Source organism: Lipotes vexillifer, unplaced genomic scaffold (assembly GCF_000442215.2).
Source record: "Lipotes vexillifer unplaced genomic scaffold, Lipotes_vexillifer_v1.1 scaffold1012, whole genome shotgun sequence".
Classification (NCBI taxonomy): Eukaryota; Metazoa; Chordata; class Mammalia; order Artiodactyla; family Lipotidae; genus Lipotes; species Lipotes vexillifer.
Genome location: NW_006775534.1, coordinates 52,187 through 75,588, shown reverse-complemented (window position 1 = coordinate 75,588; position 23,402 = coordinate 52,187). Strand labels below are relative to the sequence as shown.

The following is a 23,402-nucleotide window of genomic DNA, read 5'->3' as shown; positions in this document are numbered from 1 at the left end:
ACTCTTTCCTAAGGGCAATGGGAAGTCCTGGAACAATTGTAATATTAAGGAAGGAAACGACTTGATATGATTTGCATTCCTAAAAAGACCAAACGGTTGCACTTCAAAAGGATCAGATGCTTCACAAATCTCTGGGGCAGGAGCATGGGTTCTGGACTGGCCAAAAGGACAGAGCAGGTCTTTTCAAAAAAGATGCTATTCACTCTCCTGTTGCAGGAAACATGCAGGGCCCACCCCCTTCCTGTCAGCCCCTGGCTCTGGCTCAGATGCCCACAGAGTTGCCTGCAGACCTCCAGGCCACCTGCCAGGGGAGGACCCTGGGTCAGCTCCCATGAGCCGACTGTCCCGCGATCTCAGGAGAGGACCCTGGGTCAGCTCCCATGGCCGGACTGTCCAGCGATCTAAGGAGAGGACCCTGGGTCAGCTCCCATGGCCGGACTGTCCCGCGATCTCAGGAGAGGCCCCTGGGTCAGCCCCCAGGGCCGGACTGTCCAGCGATCTAAGGAGAGGACCCTGGGTCAGCTCCCATGGCCGGACTGTCCAGCAATCTAAGGAGAGGACCCTGGGTCAGCTCCCATGGCCGGACTGTCCAGCGATCTAAGGAGAGGACCCTGGGTCAGCTCCCATGGCCAGACTGTCCCGCGATCTCAGGAGAGGACCCTGGGTCAGCTCCCATGGGCCGACTGTTCCGCGATCTCAGGAGAGGACCCTGGGTCAGCTCCCATGGGCCGACTGTCCCGCGATCTCAGGACACCGCCTGTTTGTTTGGCCTGAGGCTGCTGGCTTAGGACATACTGTTGTTCCGCACTTGCCAAAGGGACCTTTATTCATCAGGCAGGACAGATTCTGTGCCCTTGTACATAACTGACAACTAATTATATTGGTTCCAAAGTACACAAAAATGAAATGTCGAATGTTTACACAAACTAATAGTTACATCATCTAGACATTATATCAACTACTCAAGGGCAATGCGACTCAAACCATACAGGTGTGAGTGGTTCTAGACTCTGGGGAGGCATCAGAATCACCTGGAGGACCCCCGAGTTCTGGAAGTGCCTGATTTGGAATGCAGACCAGGATTGTGCATTTTAACAAGTTCCCAGGAGAAGCTGATGGTGCTGGTCTGCAAAGCACACAGACAAAACCACAGCTTTAAAGGTTAGTCTTCAGACCTCAACCTCCACAGATTTAGAAACAGAGCCTCAGATCCCATTTCCCTTTTAAAAAGCAAAGGACAACACCCATCCTGCACTGCCCCAGGGACGAAACACTTCAAGTGTGGGAAAACCACCTTCAACGGCTAATCGAAACTAAAGCCTAAGCCTGACTGCGGGAGCCAGGGCCCAGGGGAGCACTCTACTTCATCCCCTGCTGCTGCCAGAGATGCCTCCCCTTGAGACGGGGTCCCTCTCCCCTTTACTTAAAAGACAAGCACCATTCTCCTTCTCAGTATTTTCTCCAAGCGCTCACAAGAGCAGGCTCACAGTGAGCAGGGCACACCCCACGCCTTACACACAGGGGAGACACCCCGGCCGGCAAAACTCCCAGACACAAGAGACAAGCAGACAACACAAGGTTAATGGGATTTTTCATAATCAGTTATCCAGTCACATCACGAATGTTTATTTCAATAGCAGTCAACCACCATCTTTCCAGTCTCATATATCTCACACATGCTGACTTCCAGAGCAATTAGTTTTCATCAGTCTGTGCCTTATTTTCACTAAATACACGACAAGAGCTTCATCATGTCTAATGAAACCAGGTATTTTTGACTTTTATATATAATTCCCAGTTGAATATTCCCCCGAACTGGACACAACACACTCCCTTTCAACCAAGGGAGACCAGGGAACTCTCATTCCTCTCCCTCACGCTAGACTTATGCCGCATCCTGCAATTTAAGTAATGAGGAACAGCATGCGTTAAATAAGTCAGTTCTGCAATGTTTTAGTCCTAACTGCACTTGGTAATTAATTTCAGATGAAATTTAATTTGTTTCTCAGTTCTTTTAATAATTTTCCTCAAAGTACATGTTAATTTGAAGTGCAAATGAGTTCTGGCTTTTTCCTGACAGAAGGTCTGATTTCTGTTGGATAAAGAGGCTGGCTTTGTCAATCCAACTATATGTCGAATATGCTTCATATGCTGAATGAGTTCCACAGTTGGGCAGAGAGAGGTGAGAAATGTGATATGATAAAAGCATTTTTTCAAGCTTTTTTTTATTGTGGCAAAATATACATAAAATTCACCATCTTAACCATTCTTAAGTGTACAGTTCAGTGGCATTAAGTACATTCACACTATTGTACAACCATCACCACCATCCATCTGCCTTAACTCTTTATCTTGTAAAACTGAAAGCCTATACCCGTTAAGCAATAACTACACATTTCCCTGCCCCCCAGACCCTGGCAACCACCACTGTGCTTCCTCTCTCCCTCTCTCTCCCTCTCTCCCTCTCTCTCTCTCTCTACATATATATATATATATATATACACACACACACACACACACACACACATATATGCATATAATCCTTTATCAGATACATGCTTTGTAAACATTTTCTCCCATTCTGTCTTTTACTCTGTGGATCTGGGTCCTCTAAGTAACCAGGGTGCTGGGAGGGAAAGCTGGACTTTTTTTTTTTTTAAAGCTGGACTTTTGATACAGTTCTGTAACTTACTTCCTAACCTAGGTCAGGCACAGTTAAGGCAAGTTTTTCTTAAAACTTTCCTTAGTAAGTATTGAACTTCATTTGAAATTGGTAATGGAGTGAGCCATTTTACGGGTCTGATTATCGGATAATAGGTGAAGGAGTGAAGCTCTGCGGTCACCCTTTCGTGAGTCCTGCCATGGGAACACAGTCCAGTGAGATGCTGAACACCTTAAAGGGGTGGTGAGTCTCCAGTGAACTTCAATGTTGGTTCAGGCATTTCACAGGGATCCCTCTACCCTAATGCAGTGGTCTCCAAATGTCACATATCCCCTCAAGAGTTCTGGAAAACCTACCACTATGAAGAGGATAATATACTTTTAAGTTGGTATCTAAATTCTTCATAATAAAAATAAATAGTTGCAAAGGATATAATTTCCAGCATGCTGTAAATATTTCATTTAAAAATATTTTATCATATGATCTTTTAAATATAGTCAGTGAAATCTAAATGCCATAGTGATTTGATACTACTATCATGCATTTTAAAATAGAATGAACAAGCTCTTTTATAACAATCAGAAATACAACAAGGATGAGAAACCCCTGCTCGCCACAACTAGAGAAAAGAAAGCCCATGCACTGCAACGAAGACCCAACGCAGCCAAAAAAAAAAAAAAAAAAAGAAATTCAACAAGGTTCCTTTTTCTCTTTGATCTCGTTTCCATTACACTGCTCCAAGAGAATTTAACCCTGATATTTTATCCTAATAATTTATGCTTGATTACCCTATCACTCTTCTCTACAACAAAGTTAGATAAATTGAAATTAAACATTTTCCCCAAGGCCATAAGGCTCTCTTTGTGAAAAATATTTCAAAGGTGTTTCTAATGGGTATAGAGTTTTAGTTTTGAAAAACGGAAAATGTTCTGGAGCGGATGCACAAGGTGAATGTAATTAACACTACTAAAGTGTACACTAAAAAATGGCCGAGAGGGTAAATTTTATGTATGTGTATTTTATCACATTTCTAAATCAAGTAATATAAAATAAACAAAAATAGATTTTTACAGTAAAAATGTTTCTAGATTGAGTCATTACAATTATTAAATCAAGTTGGAACATAGTTATAAAACCTGACAAATAATTATTAGCCTTCCAAAGTAAACATTTAAAAAATCTTTTGTTTAACAGAAAGTATTTATTGCTAAATGAGGCAAGGGTAGCATCGATTCTTCTGCTGTTTCTTGTTGTGGTGTTGGCACTGAGAAGCCTTTTCACATGAAGCATGAGATAGGCACAAAGATGCTCAGCCCTGTGAGTCTCACCAAGTCTTGGGCCAAAAGTAACCACAGAGCAGCCTATCATTAGAATTATTTCAAACAAGCTATTCGCTGACAATTCAATTAGGACCACTTTCAAGTTTGCTGAAAACAAAGAATTGGAAAATACTTGACTTGGAAGATTTATTGCCCAGTCATTAGAGCCACTCACTTTTTCAATTTCTGGTAACTATACCGAGAATTATACGACAACGAATTGTGCCGGCTAATTCCTTCATTTAGAGGCAACCTGTCTGATCTGATAGAACAGGGAAGTAAAAATATAAAATTAGTACCACATGCCAATATTTTAAAAAAATAAAATAGTTTTGTCATAATAAAGTTGGACCCTTACCTAACACTATTACAAAGATTAACTCGAAATGGATCCATGACCTAAATGTGAGGCCTAAAACTATAAAATTCTTAGACAAAAACATAGGGCAAAAGTTTCAGTCCATGAGGTTTGATAATGAGTTCTCAATATGACACCAAAGGCACAGGTAACAGAATTAAAGAAAAAGACATTGGACTTCTTAAAAACTAAACCTTGTGCATCAAAGGACAGTATCCACAGAGTAAAAAGGCTTTAAACAGTGATAAATACAGGCATATCTCTGTATCAGCAGAATCCTAAGAAGCCCAAGTCCCTTATAAAATGCCACACTATATGCATATAACCTACGCACATGCCTCACCCCCAGACTTTAAATCAACTCTAGATGACATATAATACCTAATACAATGTAAACACTAGGTAAATAGTTGTTAATACAATGTAAATAGTGGCCAGTGCACACCAAATTCAAGTTTTACTTTTTGAAAATTTCTGTAATTTTTATTCTGAATATTTTCTATCCACAGATGGTTGAATCAATGGATGCAGAACCTGTGGATACTGAGGGTCTACTGTATTCAGAATATATAAAGAATTCCTAAGCAAAATGTTATTCAGCCTTAAAGAGGAAAATTCTGGCATCTGCTACAGCATGGGGCCTTGAAGACACTATGCTCGATGAAATAAGTCAGTCATAAAGGGACGATACTGTAGGATTCCACTATATGAGGTACTCAGAGTCGTCAAAATCATAGAACGTCCCATGGTGGTAGCCAGGGGCATAGGAGGAGGGGAAAATGGTTAGTTATTGTTTAATGGGTATAGAGTTTCAATTTTATAAGATAAAAAGAGTTATGGGGATGAATGGTGATGGCTGCACAATAATGTGAATGTATTTAATATCATTAAATTAAAAATGATTAAGATGGCAAATTTTATGTTCTGTGTATTTTAAAATTTTATTTATTTATTTATTTTTCACTGCGTTGGGTCTTCATTGCTGCGCGCAGGCTTTCTCTAGCTGCGGCGAGTGGGAGGAAGACGTTTCATCGTGGTGCGAGGACTTCTCATTGTGGTTGCTTCTCTTGCTGCAGAGCATGGGCTCTAGGCGTGCGGGCTTCAGTAGTTGTGGCACCCGGGCTCATGGGCTTAGTTGCTCCGTGGCATGTGGGATCTTCCCGGACCAGGGCTCAAACCCGTGTCCCCTGCATTGGCAGGCAGACACTCAACCACTGCGCCACCAGGGAAGTCCCTGTTCTGTGCATTTTAACACAAATTAAAAAAAAAAAAAGATCTAGGGTTCCTTGTCAAAATGGCTAATTCTAGATATGAGTCAAGAACTTTATATGAGCCCATGAATGTCATCCTTCTAAGAAGCAAGGAATTATCAAAGACTGTTAGGGTCATATCAAAAGGACTCAGGAACTAGTTTGAATGATCTCCCAACAGCTGAAGATGGGACATTTGTGCATTTATCATCTATAAGGATAATAACTGCTATGGATTGGAACACATCCAATATGCATAAATAATGCATATTTGTTTATAATGAGAACCAAAATTTTATTTTTTACTTTTTGGAGGGTGCCAGGGAACCAACCTACTACTTTGAAATAAGTAAATAAAAGGAAAGAATCAAGCATTTTCCCCAAAGAAACAACATTAATTATTGGGAAATTAACAGATGTAACAACTCCTTATTTGCTCCTGCAAAGCTTGCAGATAAATAAACTGTCATTCCATTATTATCTTGATAATATTTATTGAATTTTACAGCTGATCCCACCTGTTATTCCCACAATAGGATAGTAAAAATGGGGGAGGGGGTTCACCTCTTTAAATTTTTTAGTTATCTCAAATACGAAATAAGTAAGTCAGTAAGCAAAAATGAATCGGCCTCTAAATGAAATGTACTTTTATTTCCTTTAAAAATATTACATAAGTAATAAAATGGTCATTATAATTAGAAAACAAAGATTTATCTACACATCTATTTTGACCCTCTTTCCCTTCAGGAAGAAGGGATACTTCTGACAAATGCTTGTTGAATGAATAATACCTAGAACTTAGTTGCTACAAAAGTAATACGCTATTGAGTACACTATGTTACCGATAAAGTCCTTTGTCAACAAGAAGCTTTTCCTTGGTCAAGAAGCAAGCAGACAGAAAAGTGCTAGAAACCCAAGACAGCTAAGAGCTAGGGAAGAGCACAAGTTACTGGTTGTTCTGAATTAAACCGGAAGTACTTCTAGAGCAGTGGAGTCGCGATCTGCAAAAATCTGCTCCCCCACAGAAGCAATAAGAGCCCTGGCAGAGATAGTAAAAAATCAACTTTTTGAGAACTCTGGAAATTAACCAAAGGTTTGCAAGCAATAATCTAAGGTGCATTTATTCCAGAAAAGCAGCTGAATCTCAGAACAGCAAGTTTTACAGTGTTTGAACTTCCCCCGTTCCTCAGCTTTGAAAACCAGCAGCCTAACAGCTTTACAGGGGGCAGAACTGGCTTGGAGCTCACCCAAAAGCCCCATACTTATAGAACTGTCATCTTTAAACCTGTCTCACAAGTCCCTGGAAAAGCCCTGTTCACAGGGTTTGTCTCTATGTGACCTGAGGCAGAGATCACTCATTGGGAAAAGCCCTTTCCTCAGGACATTTGTTAAGAACAACCAGCAGCAATTGTTTAATGATTAAAGATTATACAATAAAAGTTCCATTTTTCAATGGAATTTTTACAACATGAAGGAAATTATATTCTTTCTAACTATATTCATTACAAGAAAACTTAGATGTAAACTTCAAAATATGTTATCTGTTCTATAGAGGTAATTCTCAAAATTCTTTTAGGGGGTTGTAACATATGAAGATTACTGCATTAGGGTATAGGAATCTCTACAAAAGTACCTGAGTCAAGTACCAGCTGGGACAAACACAATAAAAAGAAATGCTGGGGATTCCCACCTGTTAGGATGACTACTGTCAAGAAACAGAAAACAAGTATTAGTGAGGATATGGGGAAAGTGGAACCCTTGTGCACTGTTGTTAGCAATGTAAAATGATACATCCACTGTAGAAAATAGTCTGGAGGTTCCTCAAAAAATTAAGAATTACCATATGGCCCAGCAATTCAAATTCTGAGTATACATCCAAGATAACTGAAAGCAGGGTCTCAAAGAGATATTTGTACACTCATGTTCATAGCAGCATTATTCACAACAGTCTAAATGTAGAACCAACCCAAGTTTCTATCAACAGATGAATGAATAAGCAAAATGTGCTTTATCCATGCAATGGAATATTATTCAGCCTTAAAAAAGGCAGGCAATTCTGGCATATGCTACAACATGGATGAACCTGGGAGACAGTATGCTCAGTGAAATAAGCCAGTCACAGGAAGACAAATACTGTATGACTCCACTTACATTATGTACTTAGAGTTATCACAATCATAGAGACAGAAAGTAGAATGGTAATGCCAGGGGTTGGGGGGAGGGGGAAATGGGAAGTTATTGGTTTTTTCTTTTTTTGAAGGGAGGTCACTTAGTACACCTTCTTTTTTTGTTGTTGTTGTTTTTTGGCTGCGCCATGCGTCATGCCAGATCTTAGTTCCCCAAGCAGGGATTGAGCCTGTGCCCCCTGCCCTAACCACTGGACTGCCAGGAAATTCCCAGAAGTTATTGTTTAACAGGTATAAAGTTTCAGTTTAACAAGATGAAAAGAGTTACGAGGATAAATACTGGCATGATTGCACAACAATGTGAATGCATTTAATACCATTAAACTGTACACCTAAAAATGGCTAAGATGGTAAATTTTACGTTATGTGTATTTTACTACAATAGAAAAATGGAGGAAAAAATTTTTAAATGCTGGGGAATGAGGTATCCACAGAAGGCTTTGATAAGCTCTGATATATTCCTGGAAATATAAGGGCACATTCATGTGCAGGACTGTGTGCATGGTCAGGAAAGACATGAGAATGTTGTAATCTCTCATATCTGGCTGACTTTGAGATTCTGTGCAATCAGGAAGTGAAGGCTAAAGCAAAGTTGTAAACTACTGAAGGGCTGAATATTTGCCCCAATATGTGCCCCTTTTGGTACGTATAACCAACAGGACTGGAGACTTACTGGTTAAAATCACTTGAGGAAATCTGTGTCCAATCATCAGATGACCATTAAGCTAACTAAGCAGAGCTTCAGTGGTCACATATGAGAAAGAATACACTTTTTTACAGCATTAGTCCAGGAAAAGTCACTCAACAAACAAACAGCAGCAACAACCACAAACCCCTGAGGGAAGAGTCTGGCTTTCAGAGTTATCATGTCATGTTATTTAAAATGTTTAGTTTTCAACAAAATTATGAGATATACAAAGAAATAGGAAAAAATGGCCAGAGTTAAACAAAATAGTCAATGCAAACTGTCCCTGAGGGTGCCCAGAAGTTGCACTTACTAGACAAAGATTTTTAGATAAGCTACTATAAATATGTTCAAATTAAAGGAAACCATGTATAAAGACTAAAGGAAACCATAAAACAATGTCTCACCACTAGAAAATAATAGAGACTAAAATCATTTTTTAAAAAAGAACCAAACAGAAATTCTAGAGTTGAAAATTATAATAACTGAAATGAAAAATTCCCTAGAGGGACTCAGTAGTAGATTAGAGGTGGCAGAGAAAGAATCAGCAAACTTGAAGATAGGACAATTTAGAGTATCCAGTCTGAGAAGCAAAAGAAAAAGGAATGAAGGAAAATGAACAGAGTCTCAGAGACATACTATCTGTGCCATACTATCAAGCATACCAAGAAACACATGTTGGAGAAATCCTAGAGGAGAAGAGAGAGAGAAAAAGGCTAAAGGATATCTGAAGAGATAGAGGCCCAAAACTTCCCAAATCTGATGAAAAAGTTTAATCTACATATCCAAAAGTTCAACAAATTACAAGTAGAATAAACTCAGTGAGACCCACATCTAGATGCATCATAGTCAAACTACCAAACTCAAAACCAAAGAGAGAATCTTGAAAGCAGCAAGAGAATAGCAATTTGTCGTGTCCAAATGATCCTCAATAAATTAACAACTGACTTCTCATCAGAAATCACGGAGGCTAAAATGCTGCGGAATGACATGTTCCAACTTGTGGGTGGAAAAAAGAATGTCAACCAAGAATTCTATATCCAGCAAAACTATCCTTCAAAATGAAGGAGAAATGAGACATTCTTAAATAAACAAAAACTGGGAGAATCTGTCACTAGCAGAACTGCCTTAACAAGATACTAAAGCCATCCTTTAGGCTGACATGAAAGGACACTCTACATTAACTTAAATTCACATGATGAAATAAAGAGCACTGTTAAAAGTAACTACATAGGAAAAAAATAACTACATAGGTATGTACAAATGTGTTGTTGTTTGCTTGTAACTTTTTCTTCTCTCTGATTAAAAGACAAGTGCAAGGACTTCCCTGGTGGCACAGTGGTTAAGAATCTGCCTGCCAGCCTCTTCAATAAGTGGTGCTGGGAAAACTGGACAGCTACATGTAAAAGAATGAGATTAGAACACTCCCTAGCACCATACACAAAAATAAGCTCAAAATGGATGAAAGACTTAAATGTAAGGCCAGAAACTATGAAATTCTTAGAGTAAAACATAGGCAGAACACTCTATGACATAAATCACAACAAGATCCTTTTTGACCCACCTCCCAAAGAAATGGAAATAAAAACAAAAATAAACAAATGGGACCTAATGAAACTTCAAAGCTTTTGCACAGCAAAGGAAACCATAAACAAGACCAAAAGACAACCCTCAGAATGGGAGAAAATATTTGCAAATGAAGCAACTGACAAAGGATTAATCTCCAAACTTTGCAAGCAGCTCAATAACAAAACAAACAACCCAATCCAAAAATGGGCAAAAGACCTAAATAGACATTTCTTCAAAGAAGATATACAGAGTGCCAACAAACACATGAAAGAATGCTCAACATCATTAATCATTAGAGAAATGCAAATCAAAACTACAATGAGATATCATCTCACACCAGTCAGAATGGCCATCATCCAAAAATCGAGAAACAATAAATGTTGGAGAGGGTGTGGAGAAAAGGGAACACTCTTACACTGCTGGTGGGAATGTGAATTGGTTCAGCCACTATGGAGAACAGTATGGAGGTTCCTTAAAAAACTACAAATAGAACTACCATATGACCCAGCAATCCCACTACTAGGCATATACCCTGAGGAAACCAGAATTCAGAAAGAGTCATGTACCAAAATGTTCATTGCAGCTCTATTTACAATAGCCCGGAGATGGAAACAACCTAAGTGCCCATCGTCGGATGAATGGATAAAGAAGATGTGGCACATATATACAATGGAATATTACTCAGCCATAAAAAGAAACGAAATTGAGCTATTTGTAATGAGGTGGATAGACCTAGAGTCTGTCATACAGAGTGAAGTAAGTCAGAAAGAGAAAGACAAATACCGTATGCTAACACATATATATGGAATTTAAGAAAAAAAAATGTTATGAAGAACCTAGGGGTAAAACAGGAATAAAGACAGAGACCTACTGGAGAACAGACTTGAGGATATGGGGAGGGGGAAGGGTGAGGTGTGTTAGGGCGAGAGAGAGACATGGACATATATATACTAACAAACGTAAGGTAGATAGCCAGTGGGAAGCAGCCGCATGGCACAGGGAAACCGGCTCGGTTCTTTGTGGCTGTCTGGAGGGGTGGGATAGGGAGGGTGGGAGGGAGGGAGACGCAAGAGGGAAGAGATATGGGAACATATGTATATGTATAACTGATTCACCTTGTTATAAAGCAGAAACTAACACACCATTGTAAAGCAATTATACTCCAATAAAGATGTAAAAAAAAGATAAACAAAAATTTAAAAATTGAAACATTAAAAAAAAAAAAAAAGAATCCACCTGCCAATGCAGGGGACACGGGTTCAAGCCCTAGTCTGGGAAAATCCCACATGCTGTGGAGCAACTAAGCCTGTGCGCCACAACTACTGAGCCTGCACTCTAGAGCCCATGAGCCACAACTACTGAGCCTGAGTGCCATGACTACTGAAGCCCGAGCACCTAGAGCCTGTGCTCTGCAACGACAGAAGCCACCGCAATGAGAAGCTCACGCACTGCAACGAAGAGTAGCCCCCGCTCGACGCAAGTAGAGAAAGTCCACGTGCAACAATGAAGACCCAACACAGCCAAAAATAAATAAATTTATTTTAGAATAAATAAATTTATTCTAAAATAAATAAATAAAAGACAACTGCAGAAAGCAATAATTATACAAGTGTTTGATAAAGTTAAATAAAAATGTACTTTGTATGAGAATAATAACACCAAGGAGAGGGGTAGAAACAGAGATATATTGTAGCAAAGTACTTGTTTTTTATTGAAATTAAGTTGCTATTAATCTAAACTAGATTGTTTTAAGTTAAGATGTTAATTGTAATCCTCAGGGCAATCACTAAGTAAACAATTCAGAAAAAATGCAGTAACAGAAACAAAATGGGAATTAAAATGGTACACTAAAAAATATCTAGTTAATACAAAAGACAGCAGTAGTAGAGGAAGAAAGGAAGAAAAAGACATAAGACGTACAGAAAATACAAAGCAAAATGACAGGAGTATATCCTCCTAGCTTATCAATAATTACATTAAATGTAAATGTTAAATGCTTCATTTAAAAGACAGAGATTGGCAAAATGAATTTTAAAAAGAATCATGATCCAAACAGATGGTGCCTACAGGAAACATGCTTTAAATTCAAGGAAACAAATAGGTTGAAAGAGGATGGGAAAAAATATACCATGCAAACAGTACAAAAAGAGTGCTGAGTGGCTATACTAACAGCAGGCAAAATAAACTTTAAGACAAAAAATTGTTACTAGAGACAAAGAAAAATATTTTAAAATGATAAAAAGGTCATTTCATGAAGGAAACATAAAAATTTAAACATTTATGCAGCAAACAACAGAGCTCCAAAATACATGAAGCAAAAAGAGACAAACTTGAAGGAAGAAATAGACAATTCAACAATGAATGTTGGAGGGACTTCCCTGGTGGTCCGGGGGCTAAGACTCCGAGCTCCCAATGCAGGGGGCCCAGGTTCGATCCCTGGTCAGGGAACTAGATCCCACATGTCGCAACTAAGAGTTCACATGCCGCAAACAAAGATCCTGAATGCTGCAACTAAAAGATCCCACATGCCACAACGAAGACCTGGTGCAGCCAAATAAATAAATATTTTTAAAAAACTATTTAAAAAACGATGAATGTTGGAAACTTCAATATTCCACTTTCGTTACAAAACAGAACTAGACAGAAGATCAAAAAGGAAATAGAAGACAACACTAGACCTAACAGTCTATACAACATGCTACCAAACAACTGTGAAATGCACATTCTTCTCAAGTGAACATGGAACATTCTCCAGGATAGACCACATTTTAGACCCTGAAACAAGTCTTAATAAATTTAAAAGGATTGAAATTATACAAAAATATGTCTTCCAACCAAAATGGAATGAAATTAGAAATCAATAATAGAAGGCAATTGGGGAAATTCACAAATATGTGGAAATTAAACAACACACTCCTAAATAACCAATGGGTTAAAGAAGAAATCACAAGGGATATTAGCAAATACAGAGAGATTAAAGAAAATGAAAACATACCATAGCAAAATTTATGGGAATCAGCTAAAGCAGTGCTTAGAGGAAATTCACAGCTATAAACACCCATAGTAATAGAAGAAGAAAGATATCAAAACAATAACCTAAACTACCACCATTAGAAACTAAAAAAGCACAAAAAGAACCCAATGCAAGCAGAAAGAAATTATAGAGATTAGAACAGAATGAATGTGATAGAGAATAGAAAAAAATATAGAAAATAACAAAACCAAAAATTGGTTCTTTGAAAAGATCAAAGATCAACAAAAGTGACAAATCTTTAAGTAGGTGGACCAAGAAAAAAAGAAGATTCAAACTACTAAAATCAGGAGTGAAAGAGGAAACATTACTATTGAGCTTAAGGAATTAAGAAGGATCATAGGCATCCCAGTAGTAACAATCACACCTAACACCCAAGAAACTCCTTGAAGAATCGACTGGTTCTAGGACTGGTACACAAAATACATAAGATGAGCCTAGGAAATTTTATAACACCAGAAAGTAAGAAAGTGCTGAAAACAGAAACAAAACACATCATCATGGGGGTATGTCAAAGGAAACAGGAACCAACTGAAAAAGCTCCCAATTGCTGAAGCTGGAACCATATGAGCAACAAGATCAGTAAAGTACACTGGATTATAACTCAGCATACAAAATAAATGTCCATGTGTCCATAATGACATAATAAATGGTGAATAAATAAATGCAAGAGAAGAGACAGATCTCCCACGCAGAAGAACACCAAATAATTTATGTAGATACACCAACTTCAAGGAGGTAGGACATAACTCCTTAAGTGTAGGCTGCACACAGAGTTCATCCCAAAGAATACAGTATGGAAAGGGAGAGAAAGAGTAACTTTAAGTGGAGAAATCTGGCAAACATTCTCAGCCAGGTCATCAAGGTCAACATCAACAGTGATAAGCCATGTTGACAGCATGTACTCTTGATATGATGTGATGAAAATGGCACTTTGCCTCTGTGGTCTTCCTCCCCAAAACCTATAATCCCAGTATAATAATGAGAAACACAACAGGCAAATCCCAACTGAAGGATAAACCCACAAAGTATCTGACCATTACTCCTTCAAACTGCTGAGGTCGTTGCTTGAGCTGCTACAACAAAATACCACAGACTGGGTAGTTTAAACAACAAATATTTTTTCCTCACAGTTCTGGAGGCTGGGAAGTCCAGAATCAAGGTGCTGGCAGATTCAGTATCTGGTGAGAGCTCTCTTCCTCATTTGCTGATGGCCGCCTTCTTGCTGTGTGTCCTCACATGATGGAGAGCTCATACATCTTTTCCTCTTTTTATAAGGACATTAATTCCATCATGAGGCTTCTATCCTGATAACTTAATCTAACCCTAATTACCTCCCAAAGGCCTCATACCTCCAAATACCTACAGTCAAATTGGGGATTAGGGCTTCAACATATGAACTGAATTCAACATGCAATTCATAGAGGTAATAAAAAACAATTAAAGTCAGACAAATTGTCATGGTCAAGAGGAGCCTAAGGAGACATCACACAAATATGATGTGGTATCCTGTACAGGATTTTGAAACATTAGGCTAAAAAGAATACTAGGTGAGAACTAAGGAAAAATAAAGTATGTATTTCATTTAAATGCCTCAATATTTACAGACTATAACAAATGCACCATTAGATTTTATTTTATTAACATTAGACGTTAATAACAGAGGAAACTAGATGTGGCACATATATGGAAACTCTCTGTACTATCTTTGCAACTTCTCTGTAAATCTAAAGCTGTCCTAAAATTAAAAGTTTATTTTTTAAAAGTATGACAAGGGAATACTACTAATAACTGTGTCAACAAATTTGATAACCAAGATGAAAAGGACAAATTGCTAGAAATACACAGATTACCAAAACTGACTCAAGAATAAATAGGCGATCTGATTAAACTTATTGCAAGGTATTTATTTAATTATCAAACTGCCCACAAAGAAAAGCCGATGTCCATATGGCTTCACTGGAGAATTCTAGTAAACATTTACAAAAATAATACCAATCCTTCACAAATCTTCTAAAAAGTAAAAGAGGAAGGAACATTTTCCAACTTACTCTATGAAGTCAGTATTAAGCTGGCAAAGCCAGAAAAAGACATTACAGGAAAAGAAAACAACAAATCAATATCCACTGTGAATAGAAACACAGAAATTCTCAACAAAATACTAGCAAGCTATATCCAGCAAAGGACTATATAGAAAGGACAATACATCATGACCAGTGAGATTTATCACAGGAACACAAGGTCAGTTTAACACCTAAAAATCAAGGTAGTATATAATAGTAATAAAGAGCAAAGCCACGTGATCATCTCAAAAGATGCAGAAAGAGCATTTGACAGAATCTAACACCTTTTAATGATCTAAAATACTCAATGAATTAGGAATATAAGGGGACTTCTCCACCCTGATAGAGGGCATCTAAGAAAACTCATGTAACCTCTGGAAATTAATAAAGGAGACTCAACTAAAATTAGAGTCAGGAATGACCTGTAGAGGGAGCGCTCACGCATTCTCACTCACCATCATTTGCATGCTCTGAACTTCATGTGTATGCCCCACAGGAAGAAGCATACCTTGCACTCCCAGACAGGAAGTGACGACATTACTATCCCAAAGGAAGAATTTCTCCTTGCTCAGCAACAGTTCAGCCAATGAGAAACATCACAGCTCGACCAAGGAGAAGCCATCACCATCCTGAACTTCTACCTTCCTCCAATTAACTTTCATTTAGAACAACCCCTGCAGCTTCCCCATTTCCCCATAAAAACAGACTCCCTTTGTTCTCCGGACATGCCTGTGGTTTGCCATAGACTGCATGTCTCAAATTGCAATGTTTTTTGCTGTTCCCAAACAAACCCTATTTGTTGGTAAAATAACTGATTGTTTTAGGTTAACACCTCACAATTAACGGTTAAAGACAGAATGATTTCACCCTGAGATGAGCAACAAGAAAAGAATTTCCACTTTCACGTCTACTATTTAACACTGTTCTACGGGTTCTACCAAGGGCACTCAGGGAAGACAGTAAAGGACATCCAGATTGGAGAGGAAGAATTAAACACACGTCTGTCCCCATCTGATATGTCCTTACATGTAGAAAGTCCTAAGGAATCTGGAAGAATTAATTATTAGACCGAATAGATGAGTTCAGCATGGTTGCAGGATACACTATCAACACACAAATATAAATTTATTCCTGTACACTAGCAATGAACAATCTGAAAATGAAATTAAGAAAATTTCACTTACAATAGCATCAAAAAGGATTAAAGTATTTAGGAATAAATCTAACAAAAGAAGTGAAAGACTTGTACACTGAAAACTACAGAATAGTGTACAGAATATTGTTGAAAAATTAAAGAAGACCTAAATAGTGTGAGCACATATATGGACATCTAAAAAGGACAAAACAAAACAGCTTTTAATTCATAAAGTAAGACGACTGGGAATATTAGTCATCTTGCTCTTCACTTCTAACACATTAACAACAATTCCCCGATGAGTTCCCATTTTGTCAAATATTTTTCTCAAAGTTATCGGCAGGTGTATCCAGGGAGCAGATGGCTACCTATGGCGTGAAAGGAAGCCGGCGGGGGGGCGGGGGGGTGGAGGAAAAAAGATATTCAATGCTTATGAAGTGCAAGACTTAATACTGTTAAGATGGCAATAATCCCCAACTTGACTGCAAATTCATTTCAAGCCCTATCAAAATCCTAGCTGCCCTTTTGCAGTAACTGGCAAGCTGTTCCTAAAATTTATATGGAAATGCAAGGGACCCAGAAAATCCAAAAGATTCTTGAAAAAGAAGAACAGGGAGGACACACACTTCTTAATTTCAGAACTTACAGACTAATGCTGGCAAACAAGTAGACATATAATCAATATTATAGAATTGGGAGTCCAGGAAAATAACCCTTATAGTTGTGATCAATTGATTTTTGACAAGAATACTAAGGCAATTCAAGAGTGGAAGAGAAGTCTTTTCAACAAATGGTGCTGCGGCAATCTGATACTCACAGGCAAAACAATGAAGTTGGTCTCCTACCTCATATCATATACAGCTAAACTAAAATTGGATCACAGACGCAAATGTGAGAGCTAAAATTATAAAACTCTTAGAAGAATACATAGGATTAAATTTATTACTTCACTTAGGCAATGATTTCTTCGCTATCATACTAAAAGCATAAGCAACAAAAGAATAAATTAGATAAATTGGCCTTCATCAAAACTGAAAATGTGCATCAACAAAGTGAAAAGATAATCTACAGACCGGGAGGAAAATGCTGCAAATCATATACAATGTACTTGTACCAAAAATATATAAAGACCCCTTAAAACTCAACAATGAAATGACAAACAACCCTATTAAAATGGGCAAAGGACTTGAACAGACATTTCTCCAAAGAAGATATACACATAGCCAATAAACACATGAAAAGAGCTCAACATCATAAGTCATTAGGAAAATGCAAATCAAAACTGTAATAAGCCACCATTTCATCCACTATGATGACTACAATCAAAGAGATAGATGACAGGGACTTCCCTGGCGGTCCAGTGGTTAAGACTCCACATTTCCACTGCAGGGGGCATGTGTTAGATCCCTGGTCAGGGAATTAAGATCCCACACACCATGAGGTGCAGCCAGAAAAAAAAAAAAAAAAAGAGAGAGATAGATGACAATGTCTTGGTAAGAATGTGAATACATTTCTGGTAGGAATATAAAATGTTCTCATACATTTCTGGTAGGAATATAAAATGTGTGTCTGTTTTGGTAATTAGTTTGGCTCCTAAACATGTTGAACAAAGAGTTGCCATGTGGCCCAGAAATTTCACCCCCAGGTATGTACCCAAGATTAATGAACACATAAAAACTTGTACATGAATGTTCACAGCAGCATTGTTCACAATAGCCAAAGAGTGAAAAGTATCCACATGTCCATCAACTGATGAATGGATAAACAAAAAGTGGTATATACCCTATTAGTGAACATTACTCAGCCATAATAAGGAAAGAAGTATGATATAGGCCGCGACAAATTTGAACCTTGAAAACATTATGGTTAATGAAAGACGTCAGACACGTAAGACCATACACTGTATGATTCTATTTATATGAAATGTACAGAATAGGCGAATTCATAAAGAAAGCAGACTAGTGGTTTCTGGGGACTAGAAGTAGAAGGGAATTGAGAATGGCTGCTAATCGGTATGGGGTGAAGAAAATGTTCTAAAATTAAATAACGGTAATGACTGCACAACTGTGAAAATACTAAAAACTACTGAATTTACACTTTAAAGGTATGAATTTTATTTCATATAAATTGCAGCTTATAGAGCTGTTTTTGTAACTTTCACTTCAAAGAACAATTTTTTTAAACCGCCAATCGAAGGCTTATTGGCAGTTGCGTTGAGAAATATGGAAACCCCGGAAGACGGTGGTGGACTGGCTGGTGCACACGGAGGCTGTGCTTTGGCCCCAGGAAATCCCAAGAGACCAAGGGTCCAAGCATCAGCTGCCAGCACACCTCAGTTTAAAAGATGAACACTTACACAGAGCTCAGGGAAGCCGGCCCCCCGCCCCGCCGCCATTACTGCTGGCCCTTGCAGAGGAGAGCAGGGCGTGAGACTTCGCCCAAGCTGGCAGGGCCAGCGTTTCCAGTTCGAATTGGTCCAACAGCATAGACCTGGTAGGGAAGACAGAGGGCAGGCACTCTGAACAGGGCAGAACGTGCCTCCTTCACACGCCCATCTCCACCCTGACCCCAAACTGCAGAAGGCCCTCAATCCCTCTCACCCAAGTTAGAAGCTAAAACTTCATATGAATGATGTTTTTGGAGCCACAAGGCTCTGGCAATACAAATGTATTTTCATCATTCAATGTCACGGGACTCCAAGGTTAGTTCATTACCATTACCATAATTATCTCTTACTTTCCAGGTTAAAAATGTAAAATTTTTTTTCTTGATACCTAAGGAGTTCTCTCTACAGTTATCCACATGTTTAAACAAATCCCTTTTGTATGGAAACATATTTAATTCAGAGCGTGAAAGGCTCATTTGGTGTGCACTGCAAGTGTTGTTAGCTGTCTTCACGCCCACAATTAAATCATAAGCTTCCCCAGTGGAAGTGCACTTCCAAGCTCCTATGCTGAGGGTCTCAGAGAGAGAGATTTGCCCAAAGCCATAGAGATACTTGATTCCAGGCTGGAAATAAAGCCCATTTTCTGACTCTGGTCCTGTGTTCCATCTGCAGCACTAAGCTGCTGCCACTTCAAGCCAACCAAAAAGTTCATTCTTTTTACAACTGAAATCATGGTCCCAGGTTTCATCTTAAACTCACTTAGCTACTATTTGCTTAAAAACTCTAAAATGGCACATTTTTGATAATTAAGATGCAGCTCTGGCTTAATACCATTCCCAAAGAAACTGAGTGAGTCAAGCAGCTGCCTTCCTCCTGTGGTCTAACACCAAAGGCAAGGGTAGGAGAATGATAAATGGTATTGTCTTCTCACCTAGGTCCTTTCCCACTGTTGTCTTTCTAACTAGGGAGGGCTCCTAGGGCCTGAACCCCACGTCATGTCCCTCGACGGCCTCCCGGGGTGGGGGCAACCAATCACCATTTCCATCAGCTGGGGAAAGGCTGTGGGAGGTAAAGGTGCACCCGTGCCTGTGTCTCTAACAGCTAACTGGGGGCAGGAAATGCACCACACTACTGTTACTTTCAAGCTGGCCCCTCCTAGATGTAGGCAGCTAAAACCCAGAGGCAAAGGGGCACTTGGTCACGCTTTGCCACAGTGTCTGAGTCAAGCCCCCCCAAGCCCCAGCTCACCTCCCCTTTCAGGTTGCCTTTCACAAAAAAGGGGAATTGAACTTTAAGGACAAAGGTCTGTAACTCTGAATTTCTATCCTCCTTCATCATTTCCTTAAGATACTCTGCTGTTTTTAAAAAAGCATCCTTTCCTCTCCTGCGTGCAACTCACGGTAATCTTCACCTCAGAGGCAGTCCGAAAAGCCGACCGCATGTGCCTGTGAACACAGTCACTCTGGAGAAACCAGCAAGATTCATGCTGGACCGAAAAAGGGGCGGGAACGCCAAGGGCTGGTGTCTGGTATGACACTTGAGGTGCCACTGGAGCCCAGGACTCACTGTCCTGCGGCCGTTCCAGTCCTGCCTGGGCCGGGAGGGACAGCTAACTGAGAGCGCTCTGCACTCGGGAGAGGACGCTCCTCCAGGCTTCTCCAACATGTGTGCTTTTTAAACAATTAGGATCACACAGTTTGGTACATTTATCTTTATGGTTTGAATGGGATAGAACCATACAGCTCAAAATTCAAAAGGAATCCCAGCCACCCAGTGTCCCCTCCACAGGAACCAATGATTTCAGTTGTATGTGCCTTCAAAAGGCATCTCCTGCATGTAAAAGCAATATCTGTGGCTTGTATCCACATTCCCTCTTTTTTAAACAGTAGCATACTGTATGCACTGGTCTACTCTACGCATTTTCCACTTGTCTGCTGTACTTGAAAAACATTCTTTTACTGAATGCTTGTGGTCCTATGAGGTAGGTATCTCAAACTTGCACGTCATCTGGCTCCTGGCTTGTAAGGTGCCTACGAGGTGCCCACAGGGGCGTGATGAGGTATTGTCAGACTCACCAGGCAAGGCCAGAGGAGTCAGGCATTAAGGAGGAGTCTTTACCTGTTGAAATCTGCTTAGTAACTGAGTCACTTATAAGCTACCCCCCAAACCCCAAGCAGCCACAAACTTTCAATTACCATATGAGTGAAAGCAGGAAACTGCCACCAGACCACAAGCCCATGAGTGCAGGGTCTGGTTGCTGTAGCCTAGCACGGTCCCTGGTATACAGTAGGCACTCAAATCTTTATTGAATTAATGAAATAAACCTGTGTTAACCAGCTTCAAAATAAAACTCTATAAGCTGACATTACCGGACAAAACAGGAATGCAGCAGATGTGAGCACGGAGTCACCAAGCAGTCCCTGCGCCTCTGAACGCCAGCCCGCCCCTGCCCACCACGTGTCAGCACAAAAGTGAAGACATCTTCACCAGCAAAGGCACTGTTTCAATGAATATTTGCAAAGGGGTGTGACCTGGCAGGTGTAACACACCCTGGCTGTGCCTCTGCTTCAGAGGGCACAGCTCAACATCAAGTGCCAGTTTTAGGATACAGAGGCTCAGGGGGTCTCAGTTAGACCCAGTGGCTGCCTGAAGGTGTGCCCTCCGATAGAGACCACGTGGTGGGCACCCTGCATTTGCGGCAGGAAGGTAGACCCCGAGCCTCTAGGCCACTCCCACCACTGCCCGCCCCACACCCTCCCTGCAGCAGAACTGACCCTAGAAAGAGGAGAATATCCGAGAAGCATCGTTTGCTTTTGCCACTCCCTCTCACGAGAGAGGCCCCAAGAACCACCAGGACACTTTTACAAAAGTGTCGTTTCACGTGGCATGTGTCTCTTCATTCATGTGAACTCACTCCTCCAAACTACCAAGTAGGAACTTTTTTTTTTTTTTGATGTGGACCATTTTTAAAGTCTTTATTGAATTTGTTACAATATTGCTTCTATCTTGGTTTTTTTGGCCTTGAGGCATGTGGATCTTAGCTCCCCGACCAGGGATAGAACCCGCACCCCCTGCACTGGAAGGCGAAGTCTTAACCACTGGACGGCCAGGGAGGTCCCCCAAGGAGGAACTTATTCATTGAAAAAATATTTTCATGAGCTGGACTTTATAGCTGCAAAAAGAAAAATATGGTCTCCATTTTATCCCCACTGACCCTGGCATAGAGCAGTCACTCAAAGTACATCTGCTGAGTGGACAGCTAGTAATAAGGTATGGCCCCTGCTCTCACTCATGCAGAGAACATCCATGGAGAGGTTCCAAGAAGCAAGTACGACCCCTCACACTGGGGCACGTGAGTGAACAAAACAGAAAAAATGTCTGCCCTCATGAGACTTACATACTAGTGGGGAGGACAGACAGCAAACAGTAAAAACAGTGAATAAGCAGATCCTATAGTGTGTTAGGAAGTGGTAAGTGCCATGGGGAGGAGAGAATGGTAAGGAGATGGGCTGATGGAGGCCACGTGTTTTCCATAACCTGCTGGAAGCTACACAGGAGCACAGGCCACGGCAGCTCAAAGGCCTGCTGGATCCCTTCCACAGGGTCTGGACAAGCCGCCCCGGCGCTACAGCTATCTGGGCTTCAGTTACCCCATCTGCAAGGGTGGGGCTACCTTAAGGCTTTATGCACACAGAGCAGGTTAGCTGCTTCTGACCACTGTACCAATTTAACATTACCGTGAAAGCAGTACTTTCCTTCAAAAATCTTCAGGGCTACACTCTTCCCAGTGATCCTGAGACTCTGCCCTAATCTTGAGGGACCAAGGAGGATGCTAGATGCTAAATCTTCTCATTCCAATACCCACTGACTGCTCCCTGGCAGGGGCCTGGGGCTGAAGCACCCAGGATTCCTCGGCTCATTTTCCTACTCTAAAATGTTGTGTTTCTCTTGAAGATACCTGAGGGTTATCCAGGGGGCTACTATGCTCTTCCACACACGAACGACCCCTGACAAGTAAAGTCTGTCTTACAACGCAGACTTAAAACGACGCACACACGTTACCCAGCCTTCTGAGCCGCTCACTGCGACCCAGCCCAGCACGCCCCCAGGCGACCCCACCCCGAGGCAACACCGCATACCAAGGCTGCCACCCCGGCCCCTCAGGTGAGAGCAATCACAGGAAGTCATCAGAAGCACAGGTAGATTCTGATGGAAAATCTTCATCAAAATATGGTGAAAAACGGAAACTGTAAAAGCTCGTCAAACAGATGAAGCAGGCGCGCTGGATGAAATACGATGAGGCCAACAGAGGCGCTGTTCTAGCGCTCAGGGAAGCCTTTACAATATGGAAAGTGAAAGAAAACACAACCCAACGGTAAATCCACAGTGTGATCCCAATCAGATTGAAAGTTACTTGGGTGCCACACAGAACAAAGCAGCAAGGCCCCACCCCGGGCCTGGGACTCCTGCCTAAGCCAAAAGCCCAGAGAGCTGTGTACACCCGGCCCACCTTTGGCCAGTGAAACCAGGCTCTCTGAGCTGGGCCCAGGCACAGGGAATCAGAATCTGCATTCTAACAAGATTCCCAGTGACCCAGGTGCACACTAAAGTCTCGAAAGCAGTGTCATAAACATCCCAGTAAGCATCTTGCCAGTAACCACTATGGGCTACTTTTTTTTTTTTTTTTTTTTGCGGTAGGCGGGCCTCTCACTGTTGTGGCCTCTCCCGTTGCGGAGCACAGGCTCCGGACGCGCAGGC

The 23,402-nt window shown here is 40.5% G+C and overlaps 1 protein-coding gene across 1 annotated transcript in view; it reads right to left on the bottom strand.

Moving 5' to 3' along the window:
* Positions 1-23,402, bottom strand: part of PARD6G (par-6 family cell polarity regulator gamma) — a 108,442-nt gene that overhangs the window by 69,724 nt on the left and 15,316 nt on the right. The gene's annotated exons all lie outside the window — the stretch shown is intronic.